This window comes from Dasypus novemcinctus, chromosome 1 (genome assembly GCF_030445035.2).
Source record: "Dasypus novemcinctus isolate mDasNov1 chromosome 1, mDasNov1.1.hap2, whole genome shotgun sequence".
Taxonomy (NCBI): Eukaryota; Metazoa; Chordata; class Mammalia; order Cingulata; family Dasypodidae; genus Dasypus; species Dasypus novemcinctus.
The window spans coordinates 114374545-114395596 of NC_080673.1; the positions used below are offsets into that span (position 1 = coordinate 114374545).

The window sequence follows — 21052 nt, forward strand, 5'->3', positions numbered from 1 at the left end:
TGGAAAAAGGAGTTGAGAATTACTAAGGTGTCTACATCACGTGGCCCAGCAGTCTGTGGACAGGGCAGACATCATCTCCCTTCAGTAATCAGAAAGGAGGCATTGTCAACTGACTCCTACAAGTCCCCATGACGAAGGGGCAAAGCCAAGCTGATGGGTGGGGTGAGGGATAGAGAGCCATGCAGGCTAACGTCTGGGGTCAGCGTAAGGAAGCTCAAGTGATCCTGAAGCAGGAATCAGTCAAATCCCAATTTCTCTGTGGCTCCTGGTGCCTCCTTTGGCTTGCCTGGAGACCGAACACCACCCCATGAGGATAGAAGTACCCCTCCTGCAGGCCTCTGATGCTTCCCCAGGGATCATCTTGTCTCCTACCCAGTCCGTCGCTTCCTCTCCCCTTACTTTCGCCCCTGAATGGAGGGAATGCTTTTTGTCATTTGGGCCAGGCTCTGAAATTCCTAAACCATTTTGAGAACCTAGTTGTGGTCCCAACTCCATGGAGTACAGATCTTTCTGAGGCCCCAACATGCTGCAACTTTAGTAGTTCTAGTAGAAAACATCTGTTTGGCATGAAGCCCTTCCTAAAGTGTGTGAGAAGTTCATGTATCAGAATGAATTGTTGAAAAGAAAAAAAAACTGTTTTAAGAGAACATTGTTATTTTAGGTCAACCCAAACCAGCATATTTGACATGTATTTTTGTAGTTACAGTTCCTTAGAATCCTGTCCCCACCCCAGGGATATTAAATATGAAATCCAGCGATAGCCTTAGGAGCCTGTCCTCCTGCTGGATTCTCCACGGGCAGAGAACACCCAGCCAAAATGTCCACTCTGTGAAAGAGAGGAGGAGAAATTACACCGTCAAATTTCAACTGCTATCATGGGAGTTACAGGGAAAGAAGATGAGGAAACTCAGCACAATGTTAATATGTTTGACAGTAATAATAACCTACTAGGGTTGCTGTAATTTATTTACATGTTTTTACAACCTGCAATGCACTCACATTATCTTCTTTTTATATATATTTATATATTTAAATATAAAAATACTACTCTGCTTTGTGTTCTAAATGGAGGACCAAATGATAGGAACTTTTTCTTCTTCTTAAGGTAGGGATGTCTATCAGTTAATCCTCCGAGCTTTGTCTTCAGGCTAGGGCATTTAGCCTAAGCCAGGGAAGCATAACAGCCAAGAAACCAAGGGCATTTTCCTCCTGATCTACCTAACCTTCTTTCTCTACTATTCCCATTTTTAAGTTGGTTATAATCTTTTAAAAATGGATCTTCCCACCAAAAGGGAAGAGGTGTCTAACTATAGAGCAGTCAGGCCCCCCTCACCTTCAGTTACCTCACAGAAAAAGTCCTGCTCTCCCTTCACAAGCACCAATCCTCTCTGTCCGACAGCTATGACCACTGGACAAACACACCTGATTAAACAGAAGGCGTGGTTAGGTCTCCTCACCCACCTCCCCACTAATGCGTTATTACCTCAGTCTTCGAAAGCTTCAGTGATAGGAAAAAAGGGGTGGGGTGGGATGGGTTTGCAGACATTAAGAACTTGACCCCTCTACCCTGGCCCCAAAAAGCAAGAGTTATTAACTGGGCATGAGGAATAATATTCTGCCCTTGGAGTTATAGCTAGTCGGACAATTGGGAGAGAGGAAAAGTGGGTGAGGGATGAAGAACTAGGAGAAATTTGATGGCTGAAGGTCTAGTCCACTTAGTTTTTATACTGGAAGGTCTCATTGCCAGTCTCATTGAGAAAACGTGCAGGTGAGGGCTCCACATTATCTTCTAATGCACTTATGTTCTTTCTCTTTTACCTTTGAAGGCTTTGGGTGGGGGAGTGGGGAGAGGATATACATCTCGGGTTTAACAGATTATCTGTGATTGATGTTGAGGAACATAAGAGATGTCAAGTTTTTCAAAAGAAACTAACTCCCATTGGTGTGTTTTTTCAGATTGTCTCCCTGCATATTTATATATATACACATACACTAAGCAAAGGGAAAATCCAAATTCTAGGTAACAATTGAAGTGACTAGTGCAATAATAATTAGTGAAAGGGGTATATAATTCAGAAAGACTGAACTTAAAATAAGAATTAGAATAGTTTCATCAAAAGTTATAATGATCTTAATAAAATAAGCATTCCAAAATTCCAAAAGAGATTTAAACATTAGTGTGTTGACAATTTACAGGATAAATAAGGGAAGTAAAAGTTATATCAAATAAAAGTGTTCATGACTATACCTAGTACAGAGTAGGTGCTCAATAAATATGTGTGAAAGAAGGTTCATGTATTCAAAATTCATTGTTAGTTCCCCATAATACCTTATATTATTAGATGTGTGATGGAGGGATAAGAAAGCTCTGAGTTCGGCAAATAAAGGTCATACTGTTTATCCCTGCTCTCCTAATTAAAACAAGAATTTCCTGGAATTCAATTCTCTCGAGGCAGGTAAAGCTCACAGAACCTTTCCTTAAGATTAAGTCTGCCTGGCCTAGGTTAATTGTAGACATTATTCATTACGGAACTGAGAGCACCACAGAAAACTGACCCACAGTTAAGATCAGTTAAGCAGATTGGGGTTTTGATTTTTTTTTTTTTCTATATGAAATGTGTCAGCAAATATGAACCTTTCCAATTGGGATCCGAGATTGTATTACAGTGGCAGCGTTCCCTGTGTTTGTCATTGATGGTGACCTGGACAACAAGGCAAACAAAGTTCTACTTCATTAAGGAAAGGAAAAAAATAACCAAAGAGGGGTTGCACAATCATTTTTTTTCCTGCAGCCCCCTTGCAGAGCTAGTAGGAAGTGGGTAATGAGGAAGGACAATTGTACTCTGCCCCTCCTCCAAGAATGTATGCAGTTATTATGGTGTTAGCCAGTGCGCAGTTCTGCCAGGGCACTTTTTATCAACTGAGGAATCTGTCCTGAAGACAGAAGAGGAAGTCAGTCTTTTTGTCTTTCATATCTGATTCATTTTTTCCAGATTCCGAGATGCACACATACAACCTAAGGTGAAAGAATGTGCTAACTCCATCTTAGCACTGAGCAGCTGCTGTGCTTTAGGCAGGTTATGACTATGCTATTATTGATTAGATCATCTTGAATAGCAAAATGTAGACATATTATCAGTAAACACATGAAATTAGGTATCCATATTTTGTTCTGTTACTCATATCATAGGGCCAAATCTGTCTTGTGTATGAGCCCCCTTCTCAGACAAAGGCACTGCTTTCCTCTTCTCGGGGTAACTACTTCCTCTCAACCCCTGTTTGCTCACAAGCATACATACTTTAACTCCCCACGCACACGTGCACACACAGCATTTACCTAGTCTTTTGATGAAAAATGTAGTAACCACAGGACATGTGCTTGCCAAAGATGCTGAGCCCCTCTGGCCACATCTGTAGCTCCTTATGCCTGCCGTGGCTTTGGTCAGAACTGGTGCCATGTGCTGACCATCCCCCTCTACTTCATTTATCTGTCAGTGATTGACCATGTGCCACCAAGTCCCAGGATAGGACAGTAGCCACTCCCCCATCTCAGTGCCAATCTCATTAGCTGTGAAAGGTGATCAGGAAGGAGGACAGCACTGGCAAGATTGGGATTGGGAGAGAAATAACTGCCTGGGGTACGGAGTGCTTACTACCCTACCCCATCCACAGCATCTTCCCAGGAGGCCCCAATCCCCGCCCTGGCCCCCAAGTTCCTGACTTTCATTCCTCAAAATCTGCTGCCTGTCCTAGCTCTTCACACCTCTGTTCCATTGGCTATTGTTAACACACTTCCCATCTAAGTGGCAGGCATCACCGCTAGGGGTTGGGAGCCAAGGACGTGCCCACCAGCACTGCTTGGCAGGTGCCAGAGGGAGCAAGCCCCCAGGAGTGTGTTCCTGGGAGGACTCTGACACAGGAAGCCAATTCATTAACTTACCTGGGGTACATTCACCAGGTAGTTAAGTACATTGCTTATTGTGAGATGTTCTGAGAATGTTTACTGAGATTGTTCTGCAGAGGGTACTTGATAGTACCCACTTAATTTTTTTTTCAGGATTAAATTATTGCAGCTATGCTTTATAGCCTAGAACATTTGGAAACAGAGGTTGTCAGTGAAAACACTGAACCTGTGAGTCCCTTTGATGGGAGGGGTGGCCTCATATGCAAGGAAGTGGCCCTTTCTAGACCTTCTGAAATTCCATAATAGGATGTAAACCCCAGCTCCAATTTGGCTGGCTTTTAGATGGAACTGTTTTCAGTTAGCACATTGATTCTGTAGAGGTGGCGGGAGCATAAGAATCTAAGTTTGTCAGATCCTTCTGATGCCCAGCCAACTTTAGGATCTACTATCCTAGGTAACCTCTCATTTCACAAACTAAAGAGACTGAGGTTCCAAATGATCAGTGCTTGTGTCTTCTTAATAACAATGTTCTTCCTGTTGCCCCCATTTCATCTATTTACAGATTTTCTTTTGGAGGTGCCTTTAGAGACACTATGAAAATCAACATCACTATCAATCATGATTTTGTACCTTCAGTGCAAATGTCAGCATAGTCAAGGCAAATAACTTTTTTTTCTTCATATTCTTAACTTTATTCACCAACCTTAGTGGTGATTCTTCTGTACAGTGGAGAGGGAAGGGGGAGCCCTGGCAGGGGTGTGGAGACACAGTGTAAGGCCGGATTTGACTGTCAGCAAAGGTTAAAAGGATGACCAGAGGTGGCAACCACCAGAAAATGAAGCGGAAGCCGCCCCTTCCAAGTCTCACCCAAGGACCCAGAGTGGTTTCCCAGGGCCTGGGGGGCCTCAACAGTACCATCCCCAGAAGCCGAGGTCTCGATGCCCCAGCAAGGCCTGGAGGGCAAGCATGTCTTTGATGAGCCTGTGCATGGTGGTGTTGACCGAGGTGCCCAGGGCATCTGTGATTTGGAAGGAGATCTTGTAGAGTTAGGGTGCACGTCCTGCAAGACTTGCCAAACACGTCGCCCACCTCCGACTGTGTGGGCATCTTGGGCAGGTACTCGGGTGGGTTCATCACCTCCACGATGTTGGTGATCTCGCAGAGCTTCTTAACCACCTTCTTCCGGCAGATCTGCTGCTCCTGCTCCATGGCCGGGGCTACCACGTGCACCATGACCATCCACACATCCCACAGGATGCACTCATCTGAGAAAGGCCAGTGAGACTTCTTCTGGTAGAACTCCAAGGACATCTGCCCCAGCCCATCACCACCAGAGTTGCACCAGGCATCTTTGAATTCCCAACAACCTTGTGTAGGGCATGGTTGAACACCTCAGAGGAGATATGTAGGTGAAGTTGATGAAGTCATAGTCGACATCCTGGGTGCCCACAGTGCTGAGAGAGTAGGTGCCCTCCTTCTTGTAGTGGAACTTGCCCGTGCTGCCGTGCTGGAGCACCGTGTGCAGCATGGCCTCATGTCCTCCTCCACCTGCCGCCCCTCCACCAACACCTCCGGCACTTCCAAGCAGCAGTTCATCCTGCACCAATGCCAACAACAGGGTGGGAGATGAGGATGAAGATGGGGAAGATTCGCCCCACTCGGGCCACTGTGTGTACAGGCTGGGGTGCAAGCCACTGAGATCATGCCCCCTCTTCCTTCTCATACATAGGTATGCCCCAGCCTCCACATGGGCAGTGAGCCTCAAGAGAAGGTGGCAGGATCCAGACCACGTTGACTGGAGGGGGAACCGGGAACCAACAAATAACTTCTGAGTACAATTTAAAAATTAGTTTTGATCTTGCAAATGCCCTTGAAGATTCTCAGGGACTCCTAGACAACCAAGGACTGTACTTTGAGAACTTTTGATTTGGACTATCAGTTTTCTTATCTCAAACCTTAGTAAGAATAGGAATAACATTTTAATAAGCAAAAAATGATAATCTTCATTTCACCTAGCAAAATTAGACATAAGCAAGCTTGACCTTCACACAAAACTTTATAAAATTTTTTTGGATATTTTTACTTTAATCACTAATCATTTATTCAGTGTGCTGCTGCATAGGTTCTTTGTGGTGGGGGAGAAATTACACAACATGGTTGGGCGGTTCCATCTCTATCTTGATCAACCACAGTCCCCCATTTGTCTGGTCCTTCTCCGCAGAGGATGAGACTCTTTATTGTCTGTCTTTCTCTCTCTGTAATAATCATTGGTTTGCACATCTGACTCTCTTACTTGGTAATAAAGTTCTTGAGGGCAGAGTTTGTGTTTATTCATTTTATGTTCTTAGTGCCTGATTTAGTACTTAGTACATTATTGGTGTTTAATTAGTTGAACTGAATTAAACTGAAGTTGTATATAGCAAGAAGGAATAATTGCCATTTGGAAAGAGGGATACATGCAAAGTTATGAACATTAGACACACAGGTCATCTGCATGGCATATCACATTAATTTGCTTGTTTGAATAGAGAGTTTGTCTGAAAAATGTATCTGTCATCATTAAAGTCTCTATGATTAGAGAAACGGGGGTGAGGAAGCTCTGTAGCTGTAAGTCTGTCTTACTTCAGATTAACTTTATCAATTTGTTAAAATTCTATAAATATTATGATTAGAAATGAGCGTGATTTTCAGAGGTTTAAACCCCAAAATGTAGTGATTATTTGATGAATGGTGTGATGGGGATTATCAATTACTTGAATTTGGGACTTGGGAACAAATTTACTAAGTTTCCAGATGGCATAAACTGGGGGAGGTTGCCATGTAATGAATGTGCAGAATATTTCTTAATTTAAGAAAAATACAAGATCTACTAGAAAAGATGAGATTCATTCCCTCTTTGATGCTTTCAACATTATAGAGCTCTAAGTGCTAGATTCTGTGCAAGGTCTCAGAGACAGATCTGAAGGCCATGTGGTTAACTATTTTCAGGGAACACAGGGTCAAGCTCACTTGTTTTCAAATCTGTAGATTACTATGGATATCAATTTGGCAGGTTTCAGTTTGCATTTGTAATGAAATGGAAATGAATAGAAAATACCATAAAATGAATATTTTTTATTAAAATTTTATTCCAGAGAAATAGATAAATAGTTGGGTATCATGGGACATACTGTGCATACTGCCTTGTGAAATAATTCCCCCACACACACTGGATTATGTGATAAACTTTTGAAAGCCAATGATATGGCTGATGTACTGACAGAGAAAATTTGTGCTATTCTAAATATTCTATAAAGGCATCAATCCCACTAACCACCATCATTTGAAAACATTTAGAAGCATGACCTCAGAAAAGTATCAAAAGAAATTCAGGGGAAATGGAAGTTTGGGTTGAATGCCCAGAGAGAAATTGGGAATGTAAAAAGAAAACCCCACTTGTATAAATCTTAGAAGAGTTAAGTCCTATGACAATCATAATGACTACAAAGTATGACTGACCATGAACCTTCAAAAGGAGATTCCTTGTAGGGTCACCAGAGATGTGTATGATGTAGTCCCTCATGGTGCTCCAGTACACTAGCCAATTTTGTTTGTCTATTGACTCTCCCTTTCTACCCACTTTCTGCAGTCTTTTATTATTTTTTTATTATTATTATTATTTTTAAAGAAGCTTTAGATTATATAAATATTATACCAAAAATATTGGGGTTTCCCATATAACTTACTCCCTCCCCCTCCCACAATTTCCCCCATTAACAACATCTTCCATTAGTGTGGTACATTTGTTACAATTGATGAACATATATTGAAGTATTGCTACTAACCATGGCCTATGGTTTCCATATGGTTTACACTTTGCACTGCACAATTTTGTAGGTTTTAACAAAATGTATAATAACCTGTGTCCGTCTTTGCAAAGTCATGCAGAACAATTCCAGTGTCCCAAAAATGCCCCCACGTTACACCTATTCTCCCCCCTCCTTCCCTTCAGAACCTCCAGGACCACTACCTTTATATCAACATTACAAGTTCTTCATTACTAGACTAATAACTAGACTTCCATTACTAGACTTATTATTAGTTTGTTCATTATGTTTGTTCATTCCTCAATCTTGAGGATTTAGGGATGGTGATGCCCACTCTGCTTCTGATTGAGAGGGGCTTAGATCCCATGGGACAGATGGGTAGAACTGTCTGGCTTGCAGTTGTGGAACCCTGTGTTTTTTGTGATGGGCATTGTCCATCATCATCCTTTTGATAGTTGTCCTGCATGAGTCCAGTGAATTAGAGGGAAGGTGTTGGCGGCAACTCTGTTAAGATTCAGGGCTCAACTGGTGTATGAACAGCTGGAAGATTTAAGTCTCTGGGATACATATTTAATGGGTATAGTGTCAATTATAGGTTCAAATAAAAGGGGCATAAGAACCATGTGTAGGAAACTTATAAATGAGTCCAACTCCAATACATTGGGGAGATAGGTTATCATATATTCCAAGGTAAGGCCCACTCACAGGGTGCTGAATTCCTGGGGTTGTCTGCCTTGCCTATAATGTCCACATGTCTCTAAAGGCCTTAGAAAATGCCTGCTTGAGGCATTGTTTACTGCAGCAGTCAGTGAGGTCCTCCTAAGATGTGCGTGCATAAGCATAAATTCTGGAATGATCTCCAGACTCATTTGAAATCTCTTAGCCATGAAAACTCACTTGTATTTAATATTTCCCCCTTTTGGCCAAGATCTTTTTCCAGAAGCATTGCTATTTGGTGATTGGTAATAATCCCTTGGTGCCAGGGAAGCTTATCCCCAGTAGTCATGTCCCACCACAGAGGGAAAGTAGTGCGTTTATATGCTGAGTTTTGCTTAGAAAGAGGCCACATTTAAGCAACAAGAAGACTTTCAGGAGGTAACTCTAAGGCAATATTTACTACTAGGCTAAGTTTCAATTTCACAAGAACAAGGTTCATCAATGTCAGGGCCTGGTGTATTTGTCTGTCCTCTATGACTAGGAGGATGACATGTGCTCTAGGGGTTCTTGCCACTCTATGAGAGAATGTAGCAGGACTCCCCAGGATGGGAATTCAATATTCTTTTGGTTGTTGTGTGGGTCTCCACACACTGAGACGCCACCCCATGACCAGTTAAACATATTAATATTCCATAGAGGCATGCTCCAGGTATACCTTTCCCCACACATCCCCACCACCACTAACACCCTGCACCAGTGATCTTCCCTGCCACAGTTGCTATTCTTCTGCAATCCAAAGCCTCCCCCAAAACAAAGCCAAAAATAAATAAATAAAAATAATAATACAAAATAAATATATATATATAATTTTTTAAAATAATGTCTTTCATTCCCATAAGATCAGTTAACTTTATTAGAAACCTAATTTTTAAGTCTTCCTACCAAGAAGATAACAAGCTCAGTTTCCAAGCCTTTGTTTTCTGCATCATCCTTCCTAACCTGTTAGAATCTAGGTCCTGGTAATTCCTTCTTCAAAAGATGTTTATTGCATCCATGGCTTTCTCTTTCCACTTCCTTTCTCACTGCCTGTCTAGTGAGGCTGTTGTTTCAACCCCCTGTCCATCACGTTTACTCTTTCCACCTCCAATATACTGTCAACTGGTCTTTGATCCTACTGTTCCCATATTGGAAGGATTTCAGTGAGGTAAGAAAGAATGCAGGCTCTGAAGTCAGCTAGTATTTCTTGCTAGTTTTTTTGGCTTTGGTCAAGTTAATTAACTGTGATTCAGTTTCATCAACTTTAAAACGTGAGTTAAATGAATACTCATAGGGCTATTGTGGGATTTAAATGAAATAATGCCTGTGAAGCCTTTAGGACTGATGGGTGCATGGTAATTGTCATAAGTGCTCCATAAAATATGTTTTAACATCATAACACATTACCAATCCACAGAATGGAATGTGCACTATTTAGGCTACTATACTAACTTTCCAGAGTGTGGAATATTTATTCATATTAGCCAGATCCTCCTACTTCACAGCCTGACCACTGTACCTGACTCTACACCCGCTAGCCTGTGAGATACTTACATCCACACCCCATCATCACTTCTACAGTGTATACCCATGCTTCTAGACTGCACCAAGTTGCAGCTTTTGCTTGGTACTTCTTGTTTTCTTTCATTCACTTGTCTTTTAACAAGATATGTGATCAGTTTTTGTTTTTCCTGTGTGTATCTTGATGCATGAGATTTAGCAGAGAGGCATCAGAGCAAACAAAAAACTAAAAAAATGTTGAATATTGTATAATACATATAGGGAAAAAAGGTGAAGCTGTGAAAAGTAAGAAATAGATGTGTGATGAGTATTTTCACTTACACTTGTCTGGCAACTTTGATAAGTTATTTGACTCCAGTTCACTCACCTTTGTTTTCTTAGCATAAAAGAGAATTGCAGGCATACTGACTTAGTCACTAGATTTTAAATAAATCTCAGGACTCATCAATGTTAATTCACCTTCTTCATCCCTGAGAAGCTATGCTGCCAGCACCAGATAAAAGGAAGCCCTTTTGTCTCCTATTTCACCCTTTTTTTTTGGTGAATATATTTCCCACATCCCTTTCCTTAGTTCCTTTATACTTTTTAATGTCATTAAGTGCTCTGTTTTAGTAACTTTAGAATGGTAATTAATTAACAAGTCTCACAAAATATTTTCTTCCCAAATGAGCAGTAAAGATTCTCAAGGCAACTAAGAGAGTTAATAAGTGCTCAAGATTTACATGCTATTGATAAAAGAATCAATCTGGCAATTCTAAAACAATATTTTAAGTAAAAAGTAAATGTGCTGCCTTATTGCAAATATTTGATTGAAAGCTTAGTGCAATGGAACTCTACTGTTATAGAAAATATTCCATTCTTTCCAAATACATTTCTGAGCACTAATTATAAATAAAATCATGTAGCAAGAAATCAGTTTCTTTTGTAGTGCCTAATAGTTTTTTTGAGAGTAAAACAGGAATCCCTGTTGTACAGTCTACAGTTTTTTGGTTGTTTTTTTTTTTTTTTTCAGTGCTTGAGTAGGCTTGATGACTGTATTTTGTCCATTATAGGAGAATGTAGTTCAACATTGGTTATCTTCACCTTAATCTACCCCAACTGTCATTAAGGCTAATCATCTCTTGTATCTTCCTTGCTGCAGTGAACAATTTCTAGAATAAATGTCACAGTTGAAGGGTTAAGCCCTAGAAAGAATTCATTATGAAAGTGTAAATACACTAACCTTTTGGAGGAAGTAGAAGAAAGATGGGGCAGATGGGATTGTAGAACGTGTGGGGGCAGAATTGAAGAATAGACCTAGTTCCAGAAATGTGCCCTGAAAGAGAAGTTTAGTGCTGCTTTTAACTATTGTGATGGTTTGCTAGCTCTTTAATAACTGCTTCACACATTCTGCACATTGACTTACTGAGGAAGTTCATTATTGCTCAGCTAAATTGTTGATCTAATTTGCAGAGGCTATCCAGCAGCACCATTCCAACAGGAAGAACGAGAAACAGGTTTCTACCATGATCATCTCAGAAACACATAATTTGTACCCGAGTAATAACTAATGCTTAGAAAATCAAAAGAAACTTTTCCTTCCAGGAACCAATGACTACCTATAAACATTGAGTTCCTTACTTCTGGGTAGGTGTGGATGTGAATCATTCCATCCCACCTTCCTTGAACTTTTGTAGACATGTATACCAAGCATACCTCAAATCAAGTGTGCTTCTTTTTCTCCTTCTATCTGATGTTTTTAAACTTCACCTTACAATCATTCAAGGGTTTAGGTAAAACTTTACTGTTTTTCTTACTTTCATAGCCAATTTCCCTTTTTTTTTTTTTTTTTTTGAGGTAACTGGCGGGGGATTGAACCCAGGACCTCTGATGTGGGACGCTGGCGCACAATCACTGAGCCACCTTGGCTCCCACAACCAATTTCTTGAGAGGTCTAAATGTTTAACAATTGGCCTTCTAGGGTAAAAATCCCAGATTTGTAGATCGACTATTTCTGTGGTATAAATATTCCCACCTCAGCCCATTTCAAGCTACCTATGTGATGTCAGTGATCATGACTTGAAAAGAGATGCACACAGTCAGCTCGTGGAAGGCAGGTCAGCACACGACTTGGTGTAGGCCTATGTATTAGTCAGTCAAAGGGGGTGCTGATGCAAAATACCAGAAATTAGTTGGTTTTTATAAAGGGTATTTATTTGTGATAGGAGATTACAGATACCAGGCCATAAGCATAAGTTACTTCCCTCACCAAAGTCTATTTTCACGTGTTGGAGCAACATGGCTGCCAATGTCTGCGAGGGTTCAGGCTTCCTGGGTTCCTCTCTTCCAGGGTCTTGCTTCTCGCTGGGTTCAGGGTTCTTCTCTTCCCAGGGCTTCCTCCTTCCTGGGCTCAGAGTTCCTCTCTTCTGGGGGCTTGCTTCTCTTTCCTCTGTGAGCTTACTTCCCAGGGCTCCAGCTTAAGGCTTCAGCATCAAACTCCAATATCAAAACTCCAACATCAAAACCCCTGAACTCTGTCCTTTTCAATGCCTTTTATCTGTGAGTTCCCACCCACCAAGGGGTGGGGACTCAATGCCCTAATGACATTGGCCCAATTAAAGCCCTAATCATAACTTAATCATGCCCAGGTACACACCAGATTACAAACATAATCCTGTATCTATTTTTGGATTTCATAACCATGTCAAACTGCTACAGACTACTATTCCTATCTTTCTACCACATTTGTACCTTAATAGTGGCTACAGAATTTCTCCATAAAAGGGGATGGGAGGACCAAGCCAACCGGAGGGAGAGACTGCCTATTAAGCATACTCCCTTTCTTGGACTGTAGGTTTATTTGGATTGAGTTGAGGAGGTGGGGAGGAATAGCAGTGGTAAGAGTAATTAAATCTCCCCCATGTGTGCTCTCACCCACCTATGGGGCAGCCACCCATTGGAAGAACTCTTCTAGTCCAGCCCTGTCACCCGTGCTTGAATCATTTTAGTAACCTTCCAACATTCTCCTTATCATTCTGGTTTGAAATCTTGGCATCATTCTGCATTTCTTTTCCCTTGATTTGCTCCTCCATGCTACCAGTCATCAAACATAGCTAATGCCACCTCTGCCATAGGTTTCATATTCCTTTTTTCTTTATATTCTTAATACTAACAACATTGATGGAGTTGTGTGGCAATAGACTCTTAATTGATCTTAATTGATCTCCCCACTTGTGGACTCCTCCATGCTAATCAGTGCATCCTTAGTAAATGTCCTCATTATTTCATTGGCCTGTTTTTAAAACCTCTAGTAGTTTCCCACTGTTTACCAAAAAAAACGTAAACTATTTAGCAAAGCTATTAAGGTTTTCCAGTCTCACACAATCTAACACCTCAGCTTTTAGCCACTTTTGCATAACTACATGCCCATTATCAACTGTATTAATATCACAACTAGCATCCAATCTGATGAACCAGGCACAGCCAGGGATGTGTTAGATGTTGATGCTTTTAATGACATCTCTGCTTATAATATGTATAAACTTCCAGGACTATCCATCTTTCCCTGAGTAAATAGTATATTCTTGCCATGTCTGCACCTCTCTTTCTATGGGTTCCTCCAAAATCCTCTCTCCTGTACAGTTGAAATCTGACCTGTCCTTCAAGGTCCAGCTTGAAAACATGCAGCACTTATAGACATTAAAGATAGAAAGAGGAAAGAATACTTCCAAAAAGCAAAAGTAAAGCTAGAAACAACTGTGACATGAATATGGCTTAGTCTAGAAGTCAAAGACTGACTGTGGCCCAGAGAGGAAAGATAGTCAAGGACCAATGAGGAGCAGTGATAAGCAGCTTCTAGAAGAGCCATGATGTGCCTTCGGTGTCAGGGTGACTGTGGACCCTTTAAAGCTGGCTACACAGTATCAAACAGCAACAGCTGGGCAGGTTTAACCTCAGATCTCTTCCTCAATTTCGGGTGGGCTCTAATTGTATACCCGGGACGTGTGTGGAACTGATCTAGATAAGGTCAAGAGCTGGTGGAATATCTGAAAAACCAGAGTGTGCATTGAGATAAAACAAGATCTAAATGTCCAGCTTCTTAGTGGAACATCCATCCCATTTTTGTACCATAAATATTCTTAGCAATAGGAAACTCAAACATAACATAGATCATAAAATGGGAACCTCTGGACTATTGGATTAGATTTGATAGTAATCTTTTCTCTCTTGTCTTATTCTTCACATATTTTGCTACGTTTTACATGGTTGAAATGTGACTATGTTTATGGGGATTTAAAAGCAAAAGAGTAAAGTTTTTAAAATTCACTCAAATAATACCATGTATTAATCTACTAATATTTTAATATTTTCCTTCTAATATTTCCTCTACGCATATATTTTATCTGCATATTATCTTCAGTATATATTTTCTGCAGCCTATAGCAGTACAGCTAATATGATTTATCAAAAAATAGTGAAAATGAGAAATTATTAAAATTACACATATAGTCCTAAGATTTTCTTTCAACTTAAAACAGGGCTGATGTTTCCTTTGAGAATGGATTCACGTTGGAGTTTTGTATTCTCTTTCTTACATAAACCCATAAAGCAGCTTCCATATTTTTCTACTTCAGTTTTGTTACAGCAAAGCAATCTGAATGAAGAATAAAAATGTTAAGTGCTTATATTATTTTCCCAGTTCTTTTACAGCTGTCTTACTCACTCTTAATTCAGTAATTTTTTTAGTGACCCACCTTTGTCAAGTCTTTCCAAAGCATTCTCCGTAGTTTCAGAGAAACAAAAATGTTTTCCACACTCATCTTTCATCCTTTTATGAAGTATAATTATAGTCAAATTATGTGATGACAAGAACAAGAACAATTGGCGTGGTCAGATTTAGAAATAGTCATTACCCACTCTTGGTCTTCATACGATTTAAGTGATAGAAGCAGAGAGGGCTCTACTAGCTGCAAAAGTTCCATTTGTCATGAGCCTTGTTTGTAATTCTTGAATTGGGGGTGGAAGACTAGTTGGTTAGATGCAGTGTATAAATTCTTTGTTCATAAACCCTTACCAGTTATTTTGTTTATTCTCTTAGGCTCAGTTCTCAGAAGTAAAGTTATTGGTTCAACGGATATAGATATTTGTAAATATCTTGAACTGTGGATTAATTTGTGCTCCCTTAAGAGGAACTGAGAATGCCATTCTTACGCCACTCTTGCTACCATTGAATATTATTTTTAACATTTTCCAATTAAATAAGCAAAAATATAGTGTTTTTACCTGATTGTAGTATTATATAACATAGTAGTTATCCCTGCGTGCTTATCAGCATCACCCAGGAAGCTTCTTAAAACATTTGTATCTTATACCTTTGGCTATAGAGTATTTTACATTGTGACAAAATAAGTCATGAAGAATAGTATATTGATTTACCTTGCTTTAAAACCTATTATAAAATATTGTTAAATAAATTATATTAGGCGTCTGCATACCCTACTGGAAATAATGGGAAAAAAGTGAGGGAGGCAAAGAATGAAGGAATGGAGGGAGGCAAGAAGGCGTAACAATAGCATTAGCTAAAATGTTATTGGAAGTCAAATATTTTAATGTTTACATTAAACATGTACATTTGTACAAAATCATAGTAGTCTGAAATTTTAATGTTAACATATGTCCCTAGCCACTATTACCTTGGTAAATTCATCACAAAGATTTCAATGTTTCAAAAAACATCTTAGGTTGGACAGAAAAATTGAAAAGTATATTGTTTAATTTTCAGTATTTTTGATTAATTTATTCATATATTGCATTTCTGCCAAAAGTATTTGAAGTAGAAAGAAGTACTTTAATCAGTTACAAGCCCTAAAATAAGGTATCACCCATAACAGGAATGGAATTAGAAATTGTCCAGGGTCCATAACAGATACCTTTAGAGGAACAGAATTCATTATCTAAATCAACAAGCTCAAAAGAAACATTGATATAGAATATTCCTTTATATTAATACTATATATCTTCTTAAGGGAAACTTGAGGCAAGTATAAGAATACTTATGGTGACAATGTAACTCAGTATTTTAAACTGTAATACCCCCCAAAACACCTAGGATGTATGGTTACCTCACCTACATCGGTCCTTAATATAAAACCTATCCTCAAATGCAATCAGTAAAAAGCTAAATGAGCACAAGCTTAAATGAAAAATGTGATATTCATTTTCTCTCTCTCTCTCTCTCTCTCTCTCTCTCTCTCTCTCTCTCTTTCTCTCCAATAAGAGGATTAAGACCTACACTGGGCCATGCCTTAACTGAAATAAACTAATCAAAAGGTCCTCCTTAAAATAGGTTGACACCCACAGAAATGGATGATTTTATGGGGTGCATACAGTTCCAAACCACCACACCTCCCTTCTTATTCTCTCTTCTCTCTCTCAGCCTCAGGTACCACACTGACCTCTCTTCTTTCCACCCAGTTCCTACAAGAGTGTCTTTGCACTCCAGGCAGCTCCTGCAGTCGGGTCTTTGCACTCTGTGTGTCCTCTGCCTGGAACTCTCTTTGCAGCAGAAGAGACAACATACAGACTATGAGGCAAAATGTACAAAGTGTCTTAAGGTCAGTGATAAACAGCTATGGGGCATGAGATGGGACCATTGCTTCAGATTGAAGTTATTAGAAAAAAAGTCTTGGGGAGGAATTTTCTTATAAAAATGCTTTTAAAAATACACTGCCACGCTATCTCTTCTTTTATCCACATACATCATGAATTCATTTTTATCTCACATTTGGTGTACTTTGAAGCACTAGTGGTTTAGAACCTGAGCTTTGAAATTGGACTCACCTGGTTTTGAATTTCAGCTCTGCCACTTATTATGTTGCAAATTTGGAAACTGGATTTCTCAGAACATCAGTTTCCTCATCTGTAAAAATAAAACTTGTAAAATAAATAACACAGTGTTTGGCAAATGGTAATGAGAGGGGATACCAATCTTTCAGGGAAACGGTGAGGGGCATTTTTAAAACTGTACTAAGGAGTATGCATTGTTTGTTACAGGTAGTGGGGAACCATTAAAACATTTTGCACAGAGAAGTGACATATTTGTATGTGTGTTTTAGATAGATAACACTAGCAGCAAGTGGAGGGTAAATGGAAATTGACAAAAGGAGAGTAATTAGGATGATATTGCACTGTTGTGAGAGGTTATAAATCCAGTTAAGTCTGGTAATGACAGAAGAAGCAAATTTGGTAGTTGGCAATTAAACATGTTTTCTAAATGTTATATCTTCACATTTAGTCAATTCCTGGAATATAGACAGAGAAATAAAAATAGATGAATGTTTCTTCCTCATTTTCATTGACATTTTGACCCAATTCATAGAGTGTACCTTTAGGTCCTCCTTGGATTTTTGTTCGAGGGATGTATGATTTGAGGACCAACTGCTAAAGCTACCAGGAATAGGAAAGAGGAGAAAGAAATCAACAAATAAATAGGAGTCAAAAAGTCTGGAAAAAATAACTTACGTAAACTTTATGTTGTGGCCTAACAGACATCACTTTAAAAACCACTTCTCAACAGTTGACTTTGAAAAATAATTACACTGCCTGGCTTGGAGCTTGTAGATAATCAAGATGGATAAAGAAATTATGGTTTCCTTTAACTAATTGCATGGCAAGGCTGACCTCCTTCCATAGCAGAGAGCAGATGTAGAGTGTGGAAGACAGAGCAGCCCAAATCCAAGAGCAGAGATAGAAAAGCCGCAGGGTACAGGTGCAAATTTGCCTAGTGAAGACCATCAGCTTTTAATTTTTATTATTTTTGAATAGGTAATATATTCATAGAGTTTAAAATTCAAAAAGTGCAAAAGGATATGGAGTGAAAAGTGCTATCTATCCTTTCCCCCAGGTACCCAGTTCCCCTTGTCTGATAGTTTCTTCTTTATCCTTGCAGAGGTATTTTATGTATATAAAATATACAAACAAAATATATACATATTTCCCCTTCTCTAATATAAATGATAGCATGTTAAACGCACTATTCTGCCTCATGGCACATTTTTAAAAATTGTTGTTGGTTTTTTGTTTCTGTTTTTGTTGATGTTCTTGTTACCTTAGTGTATTTTAGAGATTGATCCATACCAGTACATAAAAAGCTTCCTCCTTATTAATTATGGCTGCTTAATATTCCATTTTATGGATCTTCCATGATTTTTGTAACTATCTCCCAAATAATGGATATTGAGATTGCTTCTAATCTTTTGTTATTTTCAGTCACGCTGCAGTGAATAACCTTGTACATGTATCAAATTAGTTAATGTACAGTTTACTCATAATGTTGGTACCTAAAGTGAAATTGTTCAGTGTTAAGAGTAGTGTTATATTTTTAACAAACATTGCCAAATTGTTCTCTATAGAAGTCATACTAATTTCCATTCTCACCAATAAAGAATGGGGAGCATTATCTTTGACTTGTGAGCAGAAAGCTGCATCATATTAAGTTATATCCAGTTGGAGTAAGTTCAAGATACTGTGGATAAGTATCCTTTTACATCAACTCATATATATATATACATATATATATGGTACTGGGGGCCAGGGATTGAACCCCAGACCTTGTATATGGGAAGCTGAAGCTCAACCACTGAGCCACATGGCTCCCCTGAGTTGTTTTTGTTTGTTTTGCTTGTTGTTTGTTTTTTTCCTTAGAAGGCACTGGGAACTGAACCAGGACATCCCATGTGGGGAGCAGGCGCTCAGCCACTTGAGTCACATCCACTGCCTTAGGTATTTTTTAAAAACATGTAAATACATAGAAATTACAGTTGGCTATTTAAAAAACCTTAGCAAAGTGTACTTGCTGGTAGGCACCATGCCCTTTTCCTGGAACATCCTTCCAACAAATATCCACGTGGTTCGCTCCCTCAGGTTGTGAGGACTTGCTTGACCACTAATTTAAAAAGTGGAAATAAATCGGGTAGCAGGGGTCTCTAGCTTAGGTACCCACCTCTGCACTTAGGAACTGCCTTTCCAGAATGGAAAGCAGATGGCATGGAGAACCCAGCATGGCAGGTATGGTGAGAAGCATGACAGCTGGGGAGAGAAGCAGCAGGCTCAGCAAGGTCAGGGAGGAACAAAGCAAGGACAAGAATAGTTGTTGTAAGGCTGAATGGTGCCTCTTACTGATGATTCTAAATATATCCTGCAGAAAATTGGGATGCAGGGCAGCTTGCATCCTATCTAAAATAGGATTTAAAATGCAAATGCCCAAAATATGTAAATCAGAACTGCTTAGTTTACCTCTACTAGCTTGTTGTTTAACCACCTTTTGGCCCAGAGATCCTGTTGCATTCTCTTCACAATTAAAATAAGCTCAGGATTGAAGTTGTTCAAAGCTGAGTTGCAGAAGAAGAGGAATACATTCAGGGTTGAATACCTGTCAGGCAAACCCAGTAGATGAGAATAACCAGCTTCATTAGAGAAGGTAAAAACGACCAAACTTTAAATATTTTAAGTAGCTCTTTCCTAGAGGAGTTTTTTAAAAATTGTTTTAAGACAGTTTTAAACAGGACCTTTGACATTTAGCCATGAATATGTTCACAGATAGAGAAACTGAGCTATTACATGGCTAATTTTTACAAGATTACTTAAACCAGTCTTGAATTTTGCCGAGAAAGAACCCAAAGGTCCACATCTCCCATGTGATCTTCTAAAAAGAATAGAGTTCATTTTTGTGTTAATTTTTAATTAAGTTCATTTAAAGTTACTTTTTTCAAATGATAGTCTTTAGGCTGGAAGTTGGGAAGACACGTAAGTTTATTTAAGTGTTGGACCATCTCAGATGGGACTCTATAAAATATATTACATAGTTCCTGTCTTCTTAGCAAATGATAGTGAAATAATAATTTTAGAATAAAATAATAACGCTTTTTATCTTCCAAGCACCATGCTAAATAAGTGTTTAACTTATTTCATTTAAACTCTATAATAAGTCTCTGAGGCAGGTAAATTCCATTCTGTGACATTTTTCTGATGCCTTAAAAAAAAAAGGTTGTTAATGTGCAGGCTGTGGAAGGATTTCTAGGCATGAACACCCATGATTATCTGCAGACATATATGTGTGCATGTGCACATTTGTGTATCTAGAGAAAGAATTCATCATTTTCATCAGCTTCTCAGAGAGGTCTGTGACCCTTAGAATATCCAAATTAGATTTATCACTATGAAAAGCAGGAGTTTCTGTATTGCTTAGTTTACCTCGATTAGCTTGAAGTGCTCATATGGGTTTAGGCCGTGTTCCTTTGCCTGTGTGCCTGCTGAGATTTCTCTTGCTTCCCTGGTTGTCTGATGAGTCTTTTGCCCAGGGCATTGAGTTTGGTCTGCCAAAAAAAAATGTTACTGCCTCTCCCTGTGTTCATTGTGGTTAACAACATGGGCTCTGGAACTAGATGGCCTGGATCTAACTCTGGTCCCTGACTTGCCTCAGTTTCTAGACCCACAAAGTGGAAATAATAATAGGACCCTCCTCAGAGCATTGTTCTGAGGTTTAAATAGGTTAGCGTACAAGACAGAATCTGAAATATAGAAAGCAGTAAATTGGTGTTCACTGCATCAGATGATTGTAATTTGTTAGGAATTTAGAAGATATCTGTTCAAATTGTATTTGATACAGAGCGAAGATTTTTGGGATCCCCATGCTTTTTTTTTAAAGATTGATTTATTTAATCCCCCTTTCCCCACCATTGTCTGCTCTCTGTGTCCATTTGCTGTGCAATCCTTGTCTGCTTGTCTTCTCTTTAGGCAGCACTGGGAACCAATCCCAGAACCCTCCAGAGTGGGAGAGAGGTGCCCAATCTCTTGCACCACCTCAGCTCCCTGGTGTACTGCATCTCTTACTGTCTCTCCTATGTCTCTTTCTGTTGCATCATCTTCCTGTGCCAGCTCTCCACTTGGGCCAGCTTGTCGTGTGGCCAGCACTCCTGTGCGGGCCAGTACTCCACTTGGACCAGCTCACTACACCGGCCAGCACTCCACACAGGCCAGCTCTTCGCTTGAGCCAGCTCACCACACAGGCCAACGTGCCTTCACCAGGAGGCCCTGGAAACTGAACCCTAGACCTCCCATATGGTAGATAGGAGCCCAATCACTTGAGTCA

General features: G+C 39.7%; 1 protein-coding gene and 1 pseudogene across 3 annotated transcripts in view; one reads left to right on the forward strand and one right to left on the reverse strand.

Annotated features, from left to right (window-relative positions):
* Positions 1-21052, forward strand: part of GPRIN3 (GPRIN family member 3) — a 63873-nt gene that overhangs the window by 32372 nt on the left and 10449 nt on the right. Inside the window, exon 2 of one of the 3 annotated variants that reach the window (XM_058295521.2) lies at positions 16340-16517. The exons of 1 other annotated variant lie outside the window; for it this stretch is intronic. The gene's annotated coding sequence lies outside the window, so the exon portion shown is untranslated. The remainder of the gene's footprint in view (positions 1-16339; positions 16518-21052) is intronic. One more of the 3 variants, XM_058295516.2, reaches the window with a different exon arrangement.
* Positions 4810-5500, reverse strand: LOC101412954 (autophagy-related protein 101 pseudogene; annotated as a pseudogene).